The sequence below is a fragment of the Dermacentor albipictus genome, unplaced genomic scaffold (assembly GCF_038994185.2).
Source record: "Dermacentor albipictus isolate Rhodes 1998 colony unplaced genomic scaffold, USDA_Dalb.pri_finalv2 scaffold_89, whole genome shotgun sequence".
NCBI lineage: Eukaryota > Metazoa > Arthropoda > Arachnida > Ixodida > Ixodidae > Dermacentor > Dermacentor albipictus.
In genome coordinates this window covers 78,082-88,480 of record NW_027225643.1, presented here as the reverse complement: position 1 = coordinate 88,480, position 10,399 = coordinate 78,082, and the positions used below count along the sequence as shown (strand labels likewise).

The window sequence follows — 10,399 nt, the reverse complement described above, 5'->3', positions numbered from 1 at the left end:
AGCGCGCGACCACACATCAGCCACAACGGCGGTGACTGAGCGAATCGCGACAGCACGTCGACTTGGCGTTGACCTATTGAAACCCATGCGCCTGATGTTCACCTCTTCGTCGGGCTCAAAGAACGGCGGGCAGACTCCGATGGCGCTCGCCCGCCCTCGCGGTCCGGGCAGGCTGCCTCCTCCGGTTCCTCTGTGATTAACACGTTTGTTAGAATATGGTGCGCAAAAGCTCCGTCAACGAGTGTGCTTACCTGGCTGCATCACGGCGGGCGTTATGCACGTCTTTCTTCCACACGCCGCGCTATTGGGCTGCAGTCTTCACTGCCGGGCGCTGAGCGTTCAGCAAGGCAATCACTTGCTGCGAGAGCTCCTCCTTGCGCGCCGCCGTCAGCTGTTGACCCAGCACACACGACGCCTTCGCAAGGTAGGGGTGCTCTTCAACAAATGACACGAGTATATCGCGTTGCCTCGCTGAAACATGAGGACCCAGCAGCCTAACCTTCTGCGAGGACTTCGTTTTGGATCCGCGGCGCGCAAACTGGCCAGTCCAAAACGTAAACAAAGCGAGGCAACTTGTTTGCATAGCGTATGGCACACCACCTAGCGACTAAATAAGAAAACAACACACATAAACTTACAACTCCCAGTAACGGTCTGCGCCGCAAGCTCACATTTATTACTGAAAATATATTTGCAAGTGTTCTGTACAAACCAATGTTTTTTTATCAAACCAGCAACATCCTTTAATTGCTATACCGTCCCCCAAGTACAAACAAAAATGATGACGTGATCTTCCGGCAGACCGCCGCTCGTTGATTGGTTCCCCTCACGCCGCCCCATTCCACTCTTTCTCCGAGTTACGTAATCCAGACGTAACAGCCAAAAGGAACCGGTTCCCAAAGGAACCGTTACAGAATACGGCCCCTGGATTTCCAGAACCGAGCCATCTGTTCAAGCGACGGCCCGTTTTGTCGCTCGTCGCTGTCGCGCACTAAATCGCTCTCACAGTGTTTATCCCTAAGACTGAACTGTTTTTGCTCAGGTATTGAAATGGTGTGATTATAGGTAGGTCTGGTTTTGTCTCCTGTTGCGGTTTTCGTGCATGGTGCGAAACTGAAAGGATGCTTGTGTCTACGAACTCGGTGAATTGTCGAGCAGCTAGTTATGCATCGGCATCGAATATAATGGCTGCTGTGTGGAATTACAATTGCAAGGGCGCTTTGCATACGCTTATTGTTTTGGACATGCCTGTGCATTTGCTAATATGAGTTGGCGTGTCAGAGTTATGTCATATGAATAGCTAAATCAGCCTTCCTTTGGGGGTTACAAGCGTAACGTGTGCATTTTGCTATTGCATGGCAGATCAAAATGTGTTTATCGCTTGTATATTTTTAGTAGAGAAATAAAATATCAAAATAAAATGTCGCTTTAATTCCGTGTTACCAGTCTGTCGTACACAGAACAATCGGTTGGTGTAATAAACCAATAACTACGGTTTAACTGCAACTTTTACATGCCTTCAAGAATCTAAAATGCTAGATTTCAAACTGCAGCAGTAGTCGGGTCTGTCAAAAATGAACTCCGTTGTGCACCTCATACATGAAAATAAGTTCATGCCTTTTAGTAAGCTTAGATGCAGGCCGCAGTGAACTTTCTTGTTAGTATTGAAATGTGGGTAAGCTTGCCATATCAAGCCTCGTTGCCCTTTTTTAGAGGCACATCCATATATCCATTGAACTGAAGGACAATATTTTCATCCCTACTGAGCATCATGTTTGCAGCTATAATCCTCAAATTATGGCTTCAGCAGTGGCACAACCAGGGATGGTGCGGGGGGCACACTGGGCACGTGCTTAGGATTTGTCACAAATGGTGTTTGCGATACACCAGGCTCATGGTAGACCTATGATGTCTGAAAATGACCAATATTCTATTCATTAGCAGGAGTATTCTAACATTCGTGCCGAACGAGGATGAGTTGTCCGTTATTTCTTTTTTGTGTAAATCTAAAATTGAAGTTAATTTAGCAGTTGACTGTTGCAGTCATTTGGATGTTTTGCATGCATTTCACTAAGAAGACTAAGAGCTAAGACTTTCTTTTATTGCCATGGCCTTGACTGTCTTGATGTTTTTTGCACCATGCCCTTGTGTTGACTTTTGCATATGATATTTTTCAGGCACCCGCTTTATATAACTCAAGAAGGCAGCTGCAAGGACACGAGGATGTGAAAGAGCCAGTGCAGCGCGACTTCACGTAGTGCAGAGGAGCAAATGCCAAAAAATCAAAATACATTGCCATGCAATTTGGACAAGAAAACTAGTATGTGGGTATATTGGGTGTACCATTTGACCAAATGTAACCAAGATCAAGATGCAGTATGTTACACCAAGATGAAAATTCTCACGTGCTTCAGGCAGTCATCTTAACATGGCATATTTATGTAATGTCTCCGATTGGAAAGTCAAATCAAAGACAAACACATAGCAGTAAGTGTCATTGAAAAGTTAGAAATGTGTTTTTAAAAAGCTGATTAGTTCTGAGAAGTGACTGCTTTTTGTCTTGCCTCTCAACAGATACATCCATGTGATAAAAAAATAGTGGTACAATGAAATTGCATATTTGCTTAGTGACATGATACATACTTGCAATGAGCACAGTGCCTGTGTTTACTATAAAAAGCAACAGCCCATGCTTGGTTAGGTTAGGCCCACTACAACATGCAGGCATGGGTAATTGGCGCTTTTTTTTATTTCTGTGTTGTAAGGTTTATTGACGTGCGTATAAGTGCAATGGCACGCAGTATGGCTAGTACAAAAGAAGGGGGGGGGGGGCAGATATATGTAGCTCACTGTACACGACACAGGGCAAAGGAAATCCGTGTTCAGCAACCATGTTAAATGCCATGTACGTAAATTTTACAACGCTACTCATTCGAAGCGCGTACAGGTGCATACTGAAGAAAAGTTTTCCAGGGTACATAATTTAGTGCGTAATTTACACTAATTTTGCTCTAACCACAAGACAATAATTTGAATATACTGCACGGAAAAACCTAGAGCGAATTAAATTGTCTGTCAGCTTCGTGTGTATAGATATAGTCTTTCCTATGCATTAGGTTTTTCGCGTAATGCATTACCAGTTGACAGCCTATCTTATGTGTACTCTGTTTACATTACAGTTGTTTATTAGTTTACTCATTTGTTTTGCAACTTATGAAATGCCGCTGTACATATATTTTCAACATTTGACATAACCCTGTATGTTTTGTAGGGACAACCCAGGACATGCATTTCTCAGCACCCAGTCAACTGCCAGAAGTGACTCGAACACAGGCCACCAGTAAGTGGACATCAGTTGCAATTTCACATTATGCAGATGGCTGCTGCCTTGTACTGAGGGTTTTTTTTTAATCAGACGGTGGTGTCGTTCTAATGTACATTTTGACCACAAAGGTGCGATCATGTCTCACAGAGGCATATATGGTTGCTATTCTCTGCGAGGGACGTGTTCTCGTGTTCGTGAAGCATTTGTGTTTGGCAGTATTGTCGCCCAATGAGTCAGATATAAACACTGTAACTCGCCACTACTGGGAAGTAGTTGCGAGAAACACAATATATTATGACACTGTAAAGTTATTTCATTAATTCGAAGGAAAATTTTCCAGCAGGAAAAAAGGTTGCTCTTCCAGGTAAACATGTCTTTTTCTCACAAGTTATTTAACCAAACCGTGGATGCCTGAAATTCATGACTTATGAATAGATTTTAATTCATTCTTTAGTAATGCTTCTAAAAGAGACTAGAAATAGCATGTGACTACCTCTCCAATCAGCAGATCATACACTTACAGTCATAAGTGGTAGTTCCATGCAGTCTCGCACTCTATATAACCTTTCCGTTCAGCAGCATTGGAACTGGCGGCTGCGTTTTCAGGAGGAGTGCACTTGGCACTGTATATGTATGTGTGAGTTCGGTTTTCTTTGTATGTGTCGGCTCACTGACACAAACAGTGCAAAAATCAGTTGTACCATGAGGCTGATGATGCCTTCTGCTGCTAGAAATGCGGCACTTCACATTTTATAGTACTGCATGACATTTAAATCAAAGCTAGCACATAAGATGATCAAGAAAACTAACCGCTGTTATAGCTGTTTTCCTCAAAGAAAGCTTGTCCTTTATGGACTGTGTTAATCTGAGCTCTCCACCGATGTTTCAGTAGTATTATCCCTTAGTGAGTGAGAGATTGGGGGCAATTAATCGTGTTAGTCTTTAAGTGGTGTCCTAATTATGTGTATTTGTTCCAACAAAGTTGTCTAGATTACTTTATTGTGTAGTGTAAAGCTTATGAAATCATCAGCAACTAGTGAGTTGCTAACATGCATGTGCATTTGTCACTATACAGGTGGCACTCGGCTGTACCACTGCAGTGCTGCGGAAATTGCCAGCACCAGCGGCTTTGCAACAGCTGTTTCACAGCATGTCGGTATGTGCTAATCTATAGTGTTGTTGGGATTAGTTAGTATTATAGACCACTGCTACTCTGTATTGTGACAGATCCATATGATAAGTGATGTAATGGGCATAGCGAAAACATGTGAATGTTTTACTATGCTACATAAAAAGGCTCTCCTTTTCGTCACTGGAGAGGGAAGAGTATGCAGGCACTCCTGAATGTACAGAGACATATATATATATATATATATATATATATATATATATATATATATACACATACAATTAAACTAAAATCAGGGACATTCCATCTTTCATTTTGAATTGACTTGTACAGCGCAAAAATACAACACAGACCACAGAGAAGCCCGCATGTTAACAGGTATGATACACACAATAATTCAACAGATTTGATACTTCAGGTGTGCTATTTTATGCAAGGGGGAAGGGAAAGGGGATAAAACCAGAAAAAAGAATGGAGTGAAAAATAAAGGAATCGTGCCAAAAAGCATGAGAAACATTGTGCAGCCAGGATCGCCAGCAGGACATCTAAAAAACACTGATAAAATTACATACAGGGCAACCTTACGTATTGTTTGTTTCAATCAACTCAGATCACATGCAGCCATTACTGCAATCAAGTTGTTTCCTTATGTCATGAGGGAATGATGCGGGCCCAAAAAACTGTTTAGCGCTGAAGGATTATGTTCCATGCTTGCCTCATTACCTGCTTTTTATCATATTATTATCAGCTGCTTATGTTAGGGACAAAAAGTAAGAGTACGAGCTTTTTCCTAATTCGCCATTCCACACAGCATGTCTTTGTGACTATATGTACATGCAGATGATCCATAGATGAAAAATATTCAGTACAGTAGAATCTCATTACAAGATACACTTGGTTGTAAGAGACATCTGAAAATGGTTTGGTTGGTTTGCCACATTAACAACACTGTACACAAGAGTCACCTTTGTTACTAACGACTTTTTAAGTATTCACTACTTCGAAGGGACACAACCCAGACACATTCACTTCATGCACCTTGTGTGCTCCAAAGGGCGTAAAGATCACGCAATCCTCACACAGGTCACGTGCGCATGTCTCTTTAGCATGAACTAGAAAAGGAAGGCAACGAGGACAGTGCAGGGCAGAAAGTGTCGACAGTTGAAGCTGACGAGCGTCTAAGAGCACCTCAAAGGCACTGCGAGCAACAAGGCTTGCAAAGTGAAGTGTTTAACTTCCAGAAGTTAGGGAGGAAGCTAACACAATCTACAGTCACTAAAAAGCTGTGAATGTCTTCTTTAAAGGGCCCCTAAACCACCGAGGTTGAAATTTAGTTGCGGTGTTGCAGTTGTACATGTTAAGGCAACGAACACGTAGCCACGAGAATTTTTCAAAACGGTGCAGTAATAGTGGAGCTACGTGTTTGATTATCGAAAAGTAGTCCCCGCTCATTTTACTCTTTCATCTGGTACACGCCATCTGGACAGTATCGTCTTTTCCTCGCCTAGTACACCTCCAAATGTTACGGGACAGGCCATCACCAACGAGCTCTGTTGCTGCCACGCAGGCCTGTCATCCTGCGAGGGGTGGCGCTAATGACCTTGCCAATACAATGGAACTGTATGGTGACTCTAGTTAAAGAGCCTCATAGGGAGACCTTTCTGTTGGCGTTTCTGTTCTTTGCCCCCATTGGCTGCCCACAATGGCATCGCGAGCAACGCGACGAGGAAGAAGGAGTGTGTATTTTCTTGCAGGCCTTGCCGGCAGTCGTACACTTTCGTTCGACCAATCGACAGCACCGGAAACTGGTGACATCATCAAAGACAGCCTGGTGATGTCAGGACAAACTGGGGGGTGCAGGATAGGTCCAGAGAGGCGCACGGGGTCGTCATATTGTGGTGCTCCCACAGTGCTACGCACTGTGGCGTTTGGCGTCGTCAATTGTGACAGCATTCTGATTTTGATGCTAATGTTTACTTGAAATGTTCAAAAAATGTCAAGAAGTGGTTTAGGGGCCCTTTAAGCCACCCTGAGCAATTATTCCTTCAGATATATCTAAACATACTTTAGTGATGATGCATAATAAGGTGATCTAGTCTGGCTCCTCAGTGTTTTAAAATGTTTGCTTTCAAGAGATATGTTTCCCGTGCCTCTTGAGTATCTCTTCTAATGAGGCTTAACTGTAATGTACGCACACAATTGTGTAACTCCTCCTGCAAGTATTATTCCTTAAGCCTGGTCACTCATGTGCAAAGCTTGTGGTTAAGTTTTGATATCCGTACTTTTTAGAGCTATGTTTATTAATTCAGGCTGTTCTTATTGGTTCTTCGATGCAGGAGACAATGCCTACGAAATTATTGGCCGTGATGACGAGAGCCCTCAAGGGGCAAACGACATCTCTGTTGCAGAAGTGAGCCCGATACCACCTGAAGTTACCATGACAGGCGGCACGGCAGCAATAGATACCGAGACGGCCATGTCTACTGCAGCTGCAACAGTGTACGAGGCAAGCAGCAGTGTGTCAGCATCAGCAGCAGTGTCAGAAGGAACCGCACCAGGCCTGGTAGAGCAACATGTGTGCTATCACTGTGACTTTTTTTGTAGTGCATACAACTCATTTGCTCAACATACAAAAGCTTTTCACCACGACTGTGAGCAAGTGTTCTTGTGCACCAAGTGCAAGACTAAGTTAGGTGTTATAACACAGTACAAGCATCACTTTAAAATATGCAAACATATTACCATTGTTGCCTCCCCAGCCAGCCCACATAGCGACAACAACGTGGAACACATGGTGGGACACACCTCTTCCCCATTAGAAGATAGTAGAGACTGTCAGTGTTGTTGCTAGATTAACTGGTCTTTGTAGGCAACTAGAAAGACAACACAGGTGTCATAAGATTGTTGTTTATGTTGTTGTTGAAGAGGTAAAAAAGAAGTTTGATGCAGCTGAAGTGCCAACTGATATTGAGCAAATAAAAAACAACCACCTGAGAAAGCAACACTCAAAATTTGGGTATCTATGTGCCGCCAACTCTGGTAAAGATGGCATAGGGCAGAAGTGTGATGAAAATCACACAGACACTGCTGTTCCATCACTGGTCACAGTGAGCACTGACTTGTAGGGCAAGAGAGTCAACTGAAACGAACATTATGGCATAGTGTCATGCTCCCATGTGACCACTTTCCATGTTATTTTGCATGATACAGCTCAACCTCCAGAAACGAGACTGCAACTTGTCTGTAAAAAGCTTTCACAAAAAATTATTCACAACACTATTAACACAGCAGTATCTTCTTTTTTTGTGGGTTCGAGCTTCCCGGGTGTCCATTAATGCAAAAATTGTGGAAAAAAAGAACATGTCTCGTACTTACAGCTTTTTAACAAGTACGAGGGGGACAAAACTTTTCTAGTCATGCATCTTCATCATACTATCAAGTTTTTAAATGCCTTTTATAATTATTATTACCAGTTATATCTGAGTGCATTGTATGCATTTAGCAGGTGTAAAATCAGGTCAGTTGGATCAGATGCCTTATCTGCAAGAGAGCCCTATATTCAAGAAATTTGAATTAAAATAGGTACGTCACAGATGCAGTCTTTCAGCACTTTATTGCGTGTTGTTTAAGCATTGCTCAATACTTTTGTGGATGGCAGTTTCAACCGGCACTGCACTGCGCTTTGTCACGGTCACGTGTCTTCAAAGCGGTGTTTACCATTTGTGTTGATCTGTTTGTGTATTCATAGAGCAAGTTTTTAATTTATTTTTTCCGCATTCTTGTGCTTGCACTAAGCTTGTATAAGGCAGTTACAAAATGGGCGTCACTATAACGAACTGTTCTGTTGAGCTTGCACTTGCAAAAAATAGTGTTCTGATGGCCGCACTGCCATGTAGGTGCACTGATAGCTTTGGGTATGTTCTCATGTTTGTATAAATCTTATATAAGCTAGTTACAAATTGTATGTCACTAAGCATTGTGATATTCTTCAAAGAACTGCTTGGTTGGTTGTACACTTGTGAATTAGTATTGAGGCGGTGGTATTTCCATGTAGGCGCACTGCTAGCTTTCTGTGTGCTCACGTGTTTGTATTAAGCTTTTACAAGGGAGTTACAGCATGTACGTAACTAAGCGCTGTGATATTTTTAAAGAACTGCTTTGTTGGTTTCACACCTGTGAGTAATAGTACTCGGGTGGCACTAGTCGTGTCACACAGGGACCATTTGTGTACATTATGCTCATGTAAAGCAGTTACAAAGTGTATGTCACTAATCACTGTGATATTTGTTGAAGAATTGCTGTGATGGTTTTACACGTGTGAATTATAGTGGTCAGGACACAGTACTTGCGATGTATAGTTGAATTTATACAGTGCTAAGACATGGGCTGTATCCGTACCAAAAGAAATGTATGTCATTATATTGTTGTGATTATTACTGTTTGGATTTTATTAAACTCTAATAACATTTTTTCTTGTATCTATTGAGGTATGGCAATTTGTCATGCAACCAAACTGAGGACCTGAACTTGTGCATACAAATAAACAGCTAATTTAAGAGTATACTGCTCATATTCTGCGAAACCAGTTTAACAAATCTTGTACTACAATGCTGGAAAAATGACAGAGCTGACAGGAATGTACAGAAAGAGTTCTGCACTGGCTGAAGGACTGCCCCACACTGGAGTTGGTAATGTTGCGTTTATTGGAGTAGAACAGTAAGTGCACTTCTATTAAAAATGGGACAGTCGATGCAGAAACAAGGCAGACGAGCAGATGTGGCACATTTTTTTCAGGGCCCTCCATGCCTACTACTGCATTTCTAGTCTTCCTGTGCTTTTCGTATAAGCCCCTGTTCAGCCAAGGTTTTTACTCCATCTGCAGCTCCTTTGTAATTTCAACTTTAAGGATGTCGCTTTCCTTCTATTACCTCCACAGACAATTCTCTGTGACATGCGAAGAGTGTCACAGAAGGGAAAAAAACGCTTGGCAATGTCTGCTAAGTCTAGCCAAGTGTACAAATTTAAGGACTTTCCAGTACTTCTAAAAATTCCAGGGTTTTCAATGCCTTGAAAATGGCATTTTAGAAATAAAGGGTTTTCAAGCATCGCTACAAACCCTGGATTCTAGCACCTAAATAATTTTACAAGCTTATTTTGGCATGGAGTTTGGAAATTCATGCTTGTTAGCTAACGCTGCACTATCTCTGTACATTGAAGCCACGAGAGCGCAACCATTTTGGAGTAAAGCAAAATACTGAAAGCTTTTAATACCACTCTTTTTCTATGGAGCTTCATATTGCCTAGTTAAGTTTACGAATGTGCCTGGTTTTGGTGGGCGTTTCTTCGACATTTTCTGTGAGAAGCAGGTGACTAACCCCCATATTCAGAAATATATCTTAATACGAAGCTCATGCTTGACATATAAACGACGCCTGGTGCGAACGTCCCCTAGACGCTCACTGCCTTTCTTTTGGTGCGTTCACGACTTGCGTCATTTAGATCAAGCCAAGCATGGGCTTCAAGTTATGATGCATTTCTGAATATGAGGGTAAGCGTGCGCAATTCCGGGCAACGCGTTGTGCCATTGACACTGAGAGGAAACGGGGAAAACAAAGTTAACGCCCTATGCTCCTAAACTTATGCCTACCTGTGGTGTGCGTGTATCGTGCAAGAAGGAAGAGCGCAAACACCAGGACGAGAAAAAGCATCAACCACACCAGTGCTTCGTGGTGTGGTCCATGTTTTTGCGTCGTCCTTGCGTTGCGCTGTTTCTTCTAAAATGCTCAACCAACTAGCCGACAAGTCCATCCTGTGCATATACATTGAACACACGTATGAATGTAGATGGTCTTCGAAGCTTTTAGAACGAGCACTGCCAGAGGATACGAGCAGTGCACGCGCAACAAGTGGACACATTAGTCATTTAAACATGCGTGCCAATGCAT

General features: G+C 42.5%; 1 long non-coding RNA gene across 1 annotated transcript; it reads left to right on the top strand.

The window, feature by feature from the left end:
* The first annotated feature begins 3,278 nt into the window (after positions 1-3,278).
* Positions 3,279-8,017, top strand: LOC135900737 (uncharacterized). Its single transcript, XR_011510406.1, has 3 exons — positions 3,279-3,340; positions 4,401-4,481; positions 6,791-8,017. It is a non-coding gene; the product is annotated as an uncharacterized lncRNA (long non-coding RNA).
* Positions 8,018-10,399: the final 2,382 nt, after the last annotated feature.